Below are 15,201 nucleotides of genomic sequence, written 5' to 3'. Positions count from 1 at the left end.
AAAATCATGTATTGGTAATTGTTAAATGTAGTATTTATACTATGTGCTATTTGTGTAACTGTAATAGTACTGCTTGATTAGGGTTTGTATTAGAAGTAGATTGCCTTTAAATATAGTCTTCTTTAGTTATAAAAATAAAACTTATAAAGGATCATTAGTTCAAATTAAGCTGAATATCGAATAGGTCTCATCCTTGGGTAGAGTGTGAGAGCAAGGCGGAGAGTAGTAGTCATACTCTTCTTACATGATCATAAATGGTAGCTTAAGATCAGATAACTGACAAGTATATTTGGGTCATCGACCATAGTAGATGACAACACTTGAGTATTTAGGCGATCTAGTGAATTACGTTGCTAGTATAGACTTATAACCCACAACCATAGATAAAATGGGATACCATGTTTGTAACATCCTAAAAATCGTGACAAATTTTTTTTACAATTAAAGTAAAATCATTATTCAATCAATTCTTAAATCATAAAAAACAAGTATCAAATACAATTATTGATGGGTTTTAACCATAAGAACATCCTATATGCTCATACAAACCCTAATGCTTGGATCTAGGTTTCTCTATTGTACATGCAATTCATCCAAGATTTCAAACCCTAGATCTAATATATGATAATCAATATAACATATGAATTAGGGTTTAGATCATACCTTGATTGTTATGTAGCAATAACAATCTCAAATCCTTCTTGTATTGACTTTAGAAAGCTTAGAGTCACAAATGTCACTCCTCTAATGGTTCACAAACACCAAGAGCAAGAGGATGAAGAAGAGAAGAGAAGGAGTCTACCCAAAATGTGTGGAAACCCTAGAGAACCAGTTCACCACGTTTTTGGGGCTTAAGGGTTCTTTAAATAGTGAGGCTATTAGGGTTATCTAACAAGGAAACCCTAATTTGGATGCTTAGGCCCTAAGCAACCCATGAACCCCTTTCTTTAAGCCTTTGGACGATTTCAAATGGGTTTCCCCATAGAATTTTTCCACCCCTTTAATATGGAGTCCATTAGCCCAATATTCAACTATCACACAATTGACAGTTCTAGTCCCTTAAGTTTAAATAATGTCTTTTAGCCACAAAATTAATTTTTATTAATTATTGACTAATATTAATTAAAGAATATGATTTCTCCTTTAATATATTATTCTCATAATATATTAATAAGTCATAATTAATCCTTTCTCTCCATAATTCATCCTATCAAGTTGCTTTGGTGAAGGCAACCCAAAAGGACCATGCACCATCGGGTCAAGTACATACCACAAATAGTTTTGGACTTAGACACTAATCCAACAGTCTCCCACTTGGATAAGTCTAATAACTATTTCGTGTATGACTTCAGATCCTGATCTGCAATCGTAGCTTTCTAAAGCTGCTGTTAACTCTGATCTTATCAGATACGCGTGTCCTTTAGATAAGGGATCATATATTTTCCCATTCTAGATATTATCATATAGACTGAGACATGGATCTAAATCATTCTCTCTGTCTATGTGCTGTTTCCCGAATTCAAATTTATGACGACTGACATTAGACTACAATTGAACACATCAATTTAGTCCCGGCTTGGCCAAGCGCTTAGGTGCCATCACTAAATCATCGAGGGGACCACGTATATCGCTTTCATCCTACTTTGGATAAAAGGAACGGATAAACTTTGACTCAATTCTTGCTTGCACTCACTCACCAAATCACACACAACAATATGTTTTATAACACCAAGTTACTGGTGCGTCTACATATTATCAATCTGCAACCGACTCGCAAACTCACACATCTTGGTTTCAAGAATATAAGATATTATCGTCTCACCAATCACTCGTGATAAAATCCATGAAGTGATCCAAGTGAGCGTGGGTTTAATCCAATGCTTAAACTCATATTCATAAGCACTCATGAATGTTGCAGCAAACAATTGCTTATGTCTAATACACTTTAGACAATCCACACACCAATTCACAACAGTCTTCATTCATACCTACTTCCAACATATGAATGACTGTGTTCCGTTTGAACAATTTGACTTTTCACAACCAATTAAATTATTTAGGAAGTCAAAACATGCAAAGTGAAACACAAGAATAATACTAATCCCATATGGCCTCAAACCTTTGAGTATAAATAAAACACATTTTATTTATCACCATATCGATTACTCATTATTTGTTGTTTCGGGTAATCAACTTCTTACTTGAATTATTACCACACTTGTCCCATGCTCTTAGCATGCACACAATGTTTACCTATGGTTCTTACTTTGTGAAATAGATCAAATGAACACATTACCAATCATACTCATTTTACAACTCCCAATCCATTCTACAAGTGAAAGAATATCAAATTCTTGCCACTTATATAATATGATAGATTTTAACATTTTATGCAATGATCCTTTCGTAATGTCATTGCACTAAGGTCACAATGACTATTGCCAATGAATTACAATGCTCTCTATCGGAAATTGTTACAAGACAATTCCATAGACGTGATGTCTCTCACTCAAAGTACATTCCTTCGAACAGCCTTTTGCATAAAAGTTTCTAATCTAGACATAGATTCTCAATATCCAACTCTCATTATGGAAACCTTTCCATACATACCATATTACAACACATTCTTAATAGAATCTTATCTATTCATAATTATGTCGATATGCTCCATCCAATATCATACTTCCAACTACTCACAAGCGACCAATCCTTGGCAAGCTTTGGATCGTCCTTTGATAGTTGTTTAATTATCTTAGTCAAAACCGATTCTAGTCCTTTTTCCCTCTAAATGCGCTAGACATCTGGAAAATTTTAGAATGGTCAAATATTATAGCATTTGCAATCTATCCTATACCCAAAGCGTATGGGACATGATGCATAATGTTTTACATAAAGATTTGATATTTTATCAATCTCTGCCATAATATATTATGTGCCATGTTCTTGTGATTCGAATTATGAAGAGGATTGTCGTAATCATAATCGAAATTTAAGAACTCACTATGTATCCTTGACTGAGTTTATTAACATCCCATAACCTAAGCCTTTAGATTTGAAATGAAGCATAATATTCTCTCCCTTAATTATAGCAAAACAACTTTACAACCCTTACGACTTTGCAAGGTATAACTCTTGTTTTTCTATAATTAATATTGCTAACTTGCAATACTCTAACATCCCCCTCTGGCACGTATCACAATATTGTCCGCTTTGGGCCACTCGGCACGAGGACTTCCCAGGGGGTCACCCATCCTGGTACTACTCCCGCCCGAGCACGCTTAACTGCAGAGTTCTTATGGGATCTGCTGCCCTCACGGCTTTAAAACGCGTTGTGATAGGGAAGGTATCCACACCCCTTATAAGGAATGCTTAGTTCTCCTTCCCAGCCGATGTGGGATCAGATCTAACCCACTTTCACCCCCCATTATAGGGTTCGACGTCCCCGTCGAACACATCAACCCGTGCCCTAGCTCTGATACCATTTCTAACATCCCCCTCTGGCACGTATCACAATATTGTCCGCTTTGGGCCACTCGGCACGAGGACTTCCCAGGGGGTCACCCATCCTGGTACTACTCCCGCCCGAGCACGCTTAACTGCAGAGTTCTTATGGGGTCTGCTGCCCTCACGGCTTTAAAACGCGTTGTGACAAGAAAGGTATCCACACCCCTTATAAGGAGATGTTTCGTTCTCCTTCCAAGCCGATGTGGGATCAGATCTAACCCACTTTCACCCCCCATTATAGGGTTCAACGTCCCCGTCGAACACATCGACCCGTGCCCTAGCTCTGATACCATTTCTAACATCCCCCTCTGGCACGTATCACAATATTGTTCGCTTTGGGCCACTCGACACGAGGACTTCCCAGGGGGTCACCCATCCTGGTACTACTCCCGCCCGAGCACGCTTAACTGCAGAGTTCTTATGGGATCTGCTGCCCTCACGGCTTTAAAACGCGTTGTGATAGGGAAGGTATCCACACCCCTTATAAGGAATGCTTAGTTCTCCTTCCCAGCCGATGTGGGATCAGATCTAACCCTATAATGGGGGGTGAAAGTGGGTTAGATCTGATCCCACATCGGCTGGGAAGGAGAACTAAGCATTCCTTATAAGGGGTGTGGATACCTTCCCTATCACAACGCATTTTAAAGCCGTGAGGGTAGCAGATCCCATAAGAACTCTGCAGTTAAGCGTGCTCGGGCAGGAGTAGTACCAGGTTGGGTGACCCCCTGGGAAGTCCTCGTGCCGAGTGGCCCAAAGCGGACAATATTGTGATACGTGCCAGAGGGGGATGTTAGAAATGGTATCAGAGCTAGGGCACGGGTTGATGTGTTCGACGGGGACGTCGAACCCTATAATGGGGGGTGAAAGTGGGTTAGATCTGATCCCACATCGGCTGGGAAGGAGAACTAAGCATTCCTTATAAGGGGTGTGGATACCTTCCCTATCACAACGCGATTTAAAGCCGTGAGGGTAGCAGATCCCATAAGAACTCTGCAGTTAAGCGTGCTCGGGCGGGAGTAGTACCAGGATGGGTGACTCCCTGGGAAGTCCTCGTGCCGAGTGGCCCAAAGCGGACAATATTGTGATACGTGCCAGAGGGGGTTGTTACAAATACTTGCCTTAATAATCATACAATCATAACATTTATGCTCCCACTATGATGATGATTATTATAAACATAACACTTATGCTCCCACTAACTTTGACATGTATTCAGAAACAACTTACCTTTCAGAAAAACAATGCCTATTGAATTTCTTTAAGTTCATATTTCTAATACCCAATGCTCTGATAATCTTTTATCAAGGCTTTATAAACTTATACACCTTTTCCTTAGATAGTTTATGTGTGTGTCTTAAACAATTCAGACTAATTGCTAGATCTCACAATTCGAATCATGGAAAGGGATACCGTAACCATAATCAAATTTGAGAATCCAATTATCACAATCACTATCTTCTTAAAATCTCTTTTAGTGAAAGTATTTCCTCACACTCATTTTCATGAAGGAGGGAATCTTATGACACCTTGATTTTAATGGTGTATGTGTTCCTATCCATGTGAATTTGTTAAAACCAAGGTTTATGAAAAATTCAAACTCTTATGGATCGAACTTTCTTAATCTTGATTTCTTGCCTTATGGTAACACAGCTGCCCACCATGTCTTCCAAGTAGTTAAGCAGCTCACCCTTTCCTATCAATGTACTTTTCATTGATCAAGGTCCTTGCCTTTTATGCATTCAAATGAGAACTCAAAGGTCTCACATGCATAATTAACTCAATTGGAACGACACAGAAACAAGATAATGTCAACACAATATGTTGTAAACCTCAAGTCGTGTGCTAGTGATGATCGATAAGGTTTATTCTTGATTTGTTCATGAAACCTTTCAAGACTATTAAGACTCCCACTGACTCCTTCACATATAAGATTCTCTTGTCAATAAGGATTTCTTGACAAACAAATATTCAAGAGTTAGTGTAGCTTTTATCAAGACAAAACACTTCATAAATTGGTCCTAGTTGGTCTTTGTCTTATCGAAGACATCACAACATTCCAATTTCAAATGTGCAAGAATAAGAAAAAACTTTTTCGAAATTCTACATTTGATGAATGTTATAAACCTTCTTAAGACTTGTCACTAAATGTCACAATCTTAACTTTAAGACTTGTTTTGGAACGAATTATGATTGGCCTCTTGATTTAACCATTTCTTCAATTCTTGATTCCACTTCTAAGACATACAATTGTACTAAGACTTACACAGAAGATTAATTGAGATATGGTTCTTAATCATTAAGACCTATCATAAAATATAAAAGTTACTCTCCCTTCTTCTTAGAATAGAGAAACTTTTATCTTTCTGCCTACTTGATTCTTCTTATTCGTTCTGCTATTGATTTAAACCTTTTCAATCAATTCAGAATTACACTTAATCTTATAAGTATAATCATATTTACTAAACCTTTAGTAAATCATGACGAATATCTTTGTTACTCTTGTGGTGGACTTGATCAACACACAACTTTGTGTACTCGATCTCCTAGTCCTTCACTTGACACTTTGTCAATGCATTAGTCTAATTTCCAAATATGAAATTTCTCATTCATCGTGCAACCAAGTTGCATGATTCGAAATTTCTGTCCAATTGAAACTTGGGCGATGAGAAACTCTCCCTATTTGGCAAATTCTCGACATTTCACAATTATCATAATAAGAATCACATCCATTCGTTGTAGAAATATGCAAACATCAATTTTTCATAACGATTTTATTGCAAGGAAACAAATAAATAAATGAGTCAAATCGAAATTTATTTTATTCATAAAGTAGCAGAAAACATTTTGTCCTTACAATACAAAATCAATTGAAAAACTAAGTAATAAATATTCCTAACAACTCTATCATAACTTTCTAAGCTCAAAATCTAATCTTCAAGTCCATGTGATCGAGATCCATTTCTTTGTGATTAGACTCATCTTGCTTTTCCATCAAGCCTCCTCTCTTTTCACTGATCCTGCAAAACATTCAAATGCAATCTTATCACATTATGTATTAAGAATCAATGAATAGGAACTTAATGGAGTTAGATAGTGGATTTTACCTGAAGCACATCCATACTCTTTAACTCTCCCATCTTCTGGACTCTTCAGGCTCTTTGGGCAGACTTGTATCCAACGCCCTTTCTCTTGGCGGCAAACGCAGGTCGGTTCTCCTAGAACATCCTCCAAAGCATGGTTGGTTGACATTCCCAACAAATACGCTCTATTGCTTTGCCAAATCATTTCTGATTCAACAACAATGAGTATGTAAGTTAGGTCAATGAGGTTTTTGTTATGATCCATCATATAATACTTTCTTTTGAACTCGTTATATGATTCGGGATGTGACTGCAGAACCCAGTTCACAGCCAACTTATCCGGAAATGACGCACCCAACATTATCAACCTATCGATGTGTGATTTCATTCCTAGAACGTGGGCACACACGGGTTTACCATCATCATGTTTCATTTCCAATAGGGCTTTAGTGACACTGAACCTTTCAATTCTTCGATCTTGTGGGTTAGGGAGAATAACGGGAGGAGGAGGAGGAAGTGAAGCATGATTTCTTGTTCCTCGATCGAATCGTGGAATACCACTTCATGTGGAATGCTTGTTCCACAAGATTTGGGAAGACCATAGTTGTTGTACTTTGACATCTACAAAACGGGAGAAAACAAATTCAAGTTAGTTGATTGATTGAGTCCTTAATAAATCACCCAAATGAGATATTAAGGCTAGGACCCAACACAATATTCCACAACTCGGGAGAGGGATGCCGTAACCCAAATTGCAGAACATTTAAAGGTAAGTGAATGACGATTCACTAATTTTCCACCATGAAAAACGAAAAACAGATTAAGTCTTAAATGTATTGAAAACTCCTAGATCCTTTGAGATTCATTGAAACTTTTCAATGGCATGTTTAAATCTCGATATGCCCCTCTAGTTTGTGACTGGGATGCCGAGGATCACAAAGCGGGTGTGAATAACCATGCAAACTTACATGGTGCCCTCACATGTTACGGTCACCTATTCGATGTGCCGGTAAACCACACACGCTCCACCGAACTATGACAAACACTGAGTCACCCTTTGCTACCTTTGCTTAGAACCATTTAGTGCGTCCGTTAACCATACACGCTCCACTAACGTCTTTGCAAGGGCACAAAGTGTAATTTCATGGATTTGTATCAATTCACTTTTGCCTAAAGTAACTAAGATTAGGAATTTTATGAAAGCATTTAGTTACTTTTAGACTTCATTATACTTATAATGGAAGGTTTCTGTACTATCCTACCCGTTCGGCTAACGACCCTCTACTAGTCAAGAGTGCGGTGGGTAAGAGTGGATACCCATTCAATCGCCATTTTATAGGCAATTTCCTTAAACGCGCCTTCTAGACCAGCTTTGTGAATGAGGCCTACTGACAATAAGACTTACTTTTACTCATACATATATATATAATGTTAGACTTTTAATGTTATATATAGTATAGGGTGTATACTTTTTAAAATACTGATTGGTCTAATTTAAAATTATACCTTTAATTTGATTAAATTGTAAACCAAAAGTTTTATGGATTTATTAAACGTCTTTTAATTATAAACTTTAATTAATTAATAAAACCATAAGGGTGTGATTTGAACTTTTCAAAACAATACTAGGGTTTTAGAATTTAACATTCCTAAATTAAACTTTTAATCAACTTTTAAATTCCAAAACTTGAGGGAAAGTTTTGAAACATTTCAAAACATTAGGGTTTAGAATTTAAATATTCCAAAATCAAACTTTTCAATCAAAATTTAAATTCCAAAACTTGAGGGCAAGTTTTGAAACCTTTTTTAGAACATTAGGGTTTCTACTATTTAAATTTCAAAACAAAACTTTTGAGTTCAAATTTAAACTACAAAACCTAAAGGGGAAAAATTGAAACTTTTCATAACACAAGGATCAAATAAAAAATAATATAAATTAAACAATTTATTTTATCATTATCTATATTTGACCTAATTTCAATTTCTTGTAAAGTAAGTTACCCAATTAATACAAATAATCAAACTTTATCATATGAGGAAGTTATTATCTAATTAATTGGTAATTATGTTTTGTTTAATCAAGGATATACTCATAAATATGTATAAAATCGGATTTTAATGATCTAACACAGATAAGGCAATTATCCATGAGTAAAACAGCACGAAATCCCGAAAACCCCTCTTTCTGACGCTCGAACTCGCCGAGTTCCTCTATGGACTCACCGAGTTGGAGCTACTCGCCGAGTCCACAGTGGGACTCGCCGAGTTCATCAGACAGACTCACAAAAATCGAATTTTACAGCTTGAACAAACAAACAAGGCATCAATACGATAGAAACCAATCGAATTTTCCATCTCGAATTTTAACCATAAGAACATCCTATGTGCTCATACAAACCCTAATGCTTGGATCTAGGTTTCTCTATTGTACATGCAATTCATCCAAGACTTCAAACCCTGGATCTAATATATGATAATCAATATAACATATGAATTAGGGCTTAGATCATACCTTGATTGTTATGTAGCAATAACAATCTCAAATCCTTCTTGTATTGACTTTAGAAAGCTTAGAGTCACAAATGTCACTCCTCTAATGGTTCACAAACACCAAGAGCAAGAGGATGAAAGAAGAGAAGAGAAGGAGGCTACCCAAAGCGTGTGGAAACCCTAGAGAACCAGTTCACCACGTTTTTGGGGCTTAAGGGTTCTTTAAATAGTGAGGCTATTAGGGTTATCTAACAAGGAAACCCTAATTTGGATGCTTAGGCCCTAAGCAACCCATGAACCCCTTTCTTAAAGCCTTTGGACGATTTCTAATGGGTTTCCCCATAGAATTCATCCACCCCTTTAATATGGAGTCCATTAGCCCAATATTCGACTATCACACAATTGACAATTCTATTCCCTTATGTTTAATTAATGTCTTTTAGCCACAAACTTAATTCTTATTAATTTTTGACTAATATTAATTAAACAATATGATTTCTCCTTTAATATATTATTCTCATAATATATTAATAAATCATAATTAATCCTTTCTCTCCATAATTCATCCTATCAAGTTGCTTTGGTGAAGGCAACCCAAAAGGACCATGCACCATCGGGTCAAGTACATACCAAAAATAGTTATGGACTTAGACACTAATCCAACAATTATTTCAATATCAGAGTATCATAAAATCTCCAAAACATATCACTGAGGGATGTGTATGAAAACACCTTCGCCTTGCCCCAATCATTTGATGTACTTGAAACATAACACTTTAACTTTAAGCCAAATCTTAGTGACTTCCCCCATAATACCACACATGAAACATATAAAAAACATGTACACTTAGCTCATAACCTATGTCTGGAATACCTCTATAGGGCCCACTGCATAGCTGCCTCAATCTTGGCTGGGTCGACCAGAATCTAGTTCTGGATAATGAGGTGTCCCAAGAACTGGACCTCCCGTAACCTAAATCACACTTCAAGAACTTCGCATAAAGACTCTCCCTCCATAAAACTTCTAGTAGCTTTCAAAGGTGCTCATGGTGTTGATCCCTGGTTTTGGAATATACCAGGATTTCATCGATGAAAAAAATAACTGATCGATTGAGCATCGGCCTCCATACTCAATTCATCAATTCCATAAATGTTGTTAGTGCATTAGTGATCCCAAAATCCATCACGCAAACTTATAATGACTACAACAAGTTTTGAATGATGTCTTCTCCACGTCCTCCTCTCTATCCCTCATCTGATGGTACCCTGACCCCAGATCGATGTTGGAAAACCAAGACACACCCTATAACTGATCCAAGAGATCATAAATCCATGGAAGTAGGTAACGGTTGTTGACCATCAACTTGTTGTATCCTTCTTCTTATGAAACAAAATCGGCGCTCCCCAAGGCAAACTTGTCGGTCTTATGAACTTCTTGCCCAACTGCTCCTGAAGCTAAGAGGACAACACATGCACCGCTGATATTGCTAATCGGTATGAATCCTTGGCAATTAACACTACACCAGTGATCAGGTCGATCCTGAACTCTATTTTCCTCGTGGATGGCCCGCTGGGTTTTCCCTCTAAAAATATGTATAGAAACTCTCTTACCACATGCACATTCGAAACTGAAACCCCTTTCTCTACCCGGGTGTCAACCACGTACACGATATAACTCATACGCCCATTTTGGATATATTGCCGAGCCCTGGCAACAGAACAAAAACTTGATCCAACCGTAATACCCTCGCCATAAATAGTCAGTTCTCCCCCACTTGGGGTTCGAACCAGCACCAGTTGCCCCTCAAAATCTATCATGGAACCAAACTTGCTCAATTAGTTCATCTCTTCTATCACATATACATCTACCATAGGGATAGAGATCAAATCGATCAAGTAAGACACCTCGAGAATCTCCAAAGTACAATCCTGAAAAATGCTCGATACAGAAACCAATGCTCGTTGGCGATAAAAACTCGCAACAGGCACTCCAACTCTGCAAGAGACATGTCAAAACTCCTACTAAAAGAACGCTACACAAAGGATCGACTTGCACATAAGTGAAAAAGAACAACTAAGGCAAGGAGTTCACTAAGAAGGTAACTAATTGATATACAATCATAAGCCTATACTAAAATAATTTTGACAGAATCATAAATGAAAAAATACTAGTAACAATGTTTGGCACCACCCTAGCCTCCTCGACTGTAAGTTTGAAAGCACAACCTCGAGCCCACGGGGCTCTGTCCTACCTGGGGGGTCCATCCGTGATCTAAAGGGTTGAAGTGTCTAGTGTTTCTGTTGGTCTAGAGGCGAGTAAGGGGCAGTCGACCTTTATATAGTGAACTTGATCATAGTGGAAACATACTCTGATACTTGAAGGAGGCTTCTGACGATATTCCTTCACATAATGAACCTCCTTACCACATTTGTGGCACCTAAAAGAAGATTAAAAAATAACCTCATGAACCTTGCCACACTTGCCACATGTACGACCCTATGTTCCCCAGATCATGAAGCATCGGTCTTAAACCACTTTGTTGCAGGCTGTGACTGAACCGATGACTGCCTCTCCTCCCTCGTTTGAGTCTCAATCTCAATATAGTGCCTCAGGGCGACATCATGAAGCTTGGAGAATGTACAATATAGTTAAGTAGACCAAAACTGATGATTCTTCACCTTGATCATTCTCAAGTATTGCACCATGAAGGCATGCTCTAAGGCAGAATACTCGGGATAGAAAAAAAGAGCCCTCTCAGTAATCATCTTGGTGATCTCGATCGCCGACTTTGTCCTCTTCATCAATGATAAATACTCTTCATCCAATCACTCTCTCTCCACTAAGGGAACATACAAAATGTGAAACATACATAAGAACCAGTCACCACGTTCCACCAGTCCTTTGTGCCCAATCTAAGAAGGTTCCATTCATTGTGATATATGAAGGAGGAGAAGGTGGGATGGTTTGTCTCCTTGAATACGCCTTTGGATTTTTGAGGTGATGAATTTTTAGTGATAGCATTTCTGGAAATTAGTTGAGGTAGGTCACTTAAATTTATCTCATCCTTTTGAAACAGAAATATGTTATTCAAGACAGAAGAAATATGTGCCCAGAACACTTGGTGGCACAGTTTTCCCTTGTCTGGTCTCATCAACATAAACCAACATGTCAATCAATGTGTGCATCAGCGTCAGTGAGAGGGCAGTTGTTGCTGAGAAAAGATGTAGAGTTAGCGCCAACTGGCTTCACAAGGAGAGTGATGTATTTAGGAAATGATATCCTGATCCCTTCAAAGAAGATCAGTCAGATGAGGTAACTATTGAGAGAGAAGACCATGTAGTAAATATAGAGAAAAAGAAAGTGTGTTCACAATGTATTGTAACAACCTGAAATCCAGGTTAGCTTTATGACCCTTCTATTTTGGAGAGTTAGCAAATTAGTCCCATAAAGTTGAAAGGTGGATTTGGTGAGTACGTTGGGCGTACTGGGGTGTACGCCGCACGTAGTCACTGTAACATCCCAAAAATACGAACCAAAAATTTCATTTTTAAAACATACACTTTGCAAAACATTAGAAATAAAAAATTCACGGATCATATCATTTCATAAAAGATGTTGCTTGTCTGGAAACCATTTTATAGAACATAATACTATTAGAGTACAAATCCCTAGGAAGATCCCATAGTGCGGAATACAAAGCGTGTGTGTGATGTACCGCTACCGTGCCGGCTCCTTCCCCTTCGAAGAAGAGGTACCTGAAACCAAAACTGAAAACTGTAAGCATGAAGCTTAGTGAGTTCCCCCATCTTACCACATACCATACAATCACATATCATACACATTGTTGGGCAATTCTAAGGTGCCCGACCTACCCAGTACGACCATTCTAGGGTGCCGAACTACCCGTGTCAAGCCGTTCTGGGGTGCTGACTACCCATGTCAAGCCATTTTGGGGTGCTAACTACCCATCGGTCCTAAAACCGATCCTCAGGGACTATTTCACCCCCTACTGCTACTATCACATATATCATAACATAGCATATTATCAGACATATCTGGGGCGTCCGGTCTACCCTTCGGCCCTAACGACCGGGCTTGGGGACTATTCCCCTCCTACTACCACTATCACATATAGCATATCATGCCAACATATAAACATATCATCACATACTGTCAGACATATCTGGGGTGTCTGACCTACCCTTCAGTCCTAACAGCCGAACTCTATTACTATCACATATATATATCATGCCAACATAGAAACATATGAGGTAGTAGCAAACCTAGATGATATCACAAAGACAATAACCTAGCGTACAACTCCTACCGGTGGGCCGGCATTGTGGCCGTAGACCCACCACTACTGGAAGGTAACTCACCTCAAAGTAGCTGCTGATTTGCATGGGAATTGACTGTCTTCTGCTGCTGCTGTCCCGGAAGTCCTCTGGCTAAAATCCCCACAAAACACCCAGTCAAATACTGCTAATTCAGGGTAAAATGACCATTTACCCCTGACCGAGCCAAGAGTCAAAGTCAAAGTCAACTACCAGTTGACCCGACTCGCCAAGTTGGCCTGCCAACTCGCCGAGTCCTTATCCCTTTGTCTGACCATAACGCCGCCTCTATTCGTCGAGTTAGGCGTTGACTCGACGAGTTTTCCTTTTAATCCAAGGTCCAATAGTCCTTCATCCTACTCGCTGAGTTGTATGAACAACTCGGCGAGTTCATCTTCATCCAAAGAACATGCTATGATGAGACTCGCCGAGTTGTATGAACAACTCGCCGAGTCTGTTCTTGAGGCAAGAAGATTGCCTTGGACTCGCCGAGTCAGGGCATTAACTCGCTGAGTTCCTTCATGGGTGAGTCTGGCTTCCGACTCATTGAGTCACACCCCATGACTCACTACTCCACTTCGAAAACACAAAAAGGTAAAACTCGGGGACTCGGGACTCGACTCGCCGAGTCCGATGAACGACGCCGAGTCTATCACATGCAAACACTAAATATTCGATTTTGCTTGAATCCAGCTCATGCCATACATAGATATTGGTTTCTAGGGCCTGGTTAACATGTAAAGTTTCCAACTTTATGTGTAAATAAACCCCAATGAAGGTTTTAGGGCTCAAAATGCACTAAAAGAGTAGATCTATGGCTCTCATGCAATATGGCTCCATAAAGGCAGAAGAATTAAGCTCCTGGAGCTCAATCATACCTAGATCTAAAGGTTAATCAACTTATTATAGATCTTAAACCATACCCAAGCTTGGAAATGGCTCAAGAAGGACTCTAATGGAGCTATAAGAGACTATAAGCATGGAAACGATGGGAAACTGAGTTATACCTCAAGGAAATCACTGAGATAACACAAGGATGTCTGGCCTCCTTCTTCTCTTCTTGATCTATTATTCTTTCTTCTCAAAATCCTCAAGAAACACACCAAAGCACTTCAATCTCACAAGGAATAAGGGTTTGAACGATGTTGGGAGCTCTGAGGGTGAAGGGGGCGAGGTTGGGGCGCATAAGGTTGGTTTAAATAGGGTGCAAACCCTTGGAATTTAGGGTTTCATCAGACAACGGAGACTCGCCAAGTCCAGAATGTGGACTCGCCGAGTCGCCAAATTAAACGTGCTCCCAAACCCGTCTCCACTCGGTGAGTCGGGCCTATAAGTCGCCGAGTCCAAGGCTAAAAATGTAAAATACTTAGATAAATTTTACGTACCAGGATCCAGGTGCTACAAATCTCCCCCACTTATTTTAGACTTCGTCTCGAAGTCTGCTGCTCGATCCTGAAACAGCTTAGGGTAATGCTCCATCATTTGTTCCACCGGCTCCCAAGTCCATTCCGAACCCTTTCCGTGCTGCCATTGCACCTTTACTAATTCCACCCTCTTGTTCCTCAGATCCTTCGACTTCCAGTCGAGGATTATGATTGGGCGCTCAATGTAATTCAGGTTGTCATCAACCTGTACATCCTTTAGCGGCACCACCACTGAATCATCCACTAGGCACTTCCGCATCTGGGAGACATGGAAGGTGTTGTGGATCTGACTGAGCTCGGCAGGCAGATCCAGCCTATATGCCACCTTGCCCACCCGGGCTACAACCCTAAACGGACCAATGAATCTT

The 15,201-nt window shown here is 39.2% G+C and overlaps 1 pseudogene; it reads right to left on the bottom strand.

The window, feature by feature from the left end:
* Window positions 1–3,843: 3,843 nt before the first annotated feature.
* Window positions 3,844–3,961, bottom strand: LOC145071815 (5S ribosomal RNA; annotated as a pseudogene).
* Window positions 3,962–15,201: the final 11,240 nt, after the last annotated feature.

This window comes from Lactuca serriola, chromosome 8 (genome assembly GCF_051521515.1).
Source record: "Lactuca serriola cultivar US96UC23 chromosome 8, Lser_US96UC23_V15, whole genome shotgun sequence".
Lineage (NCBI taxonomy): Eukaryota > Viridiplantae > Streptophyta > Magnoliopsida > Asterales > Asteraceae > Lactuca > Lactuca serriola.
Note: the sequence above shows the minus strand (reverse complement) of the source record. Positions and strands in the feature narration are given on the sequence as shown.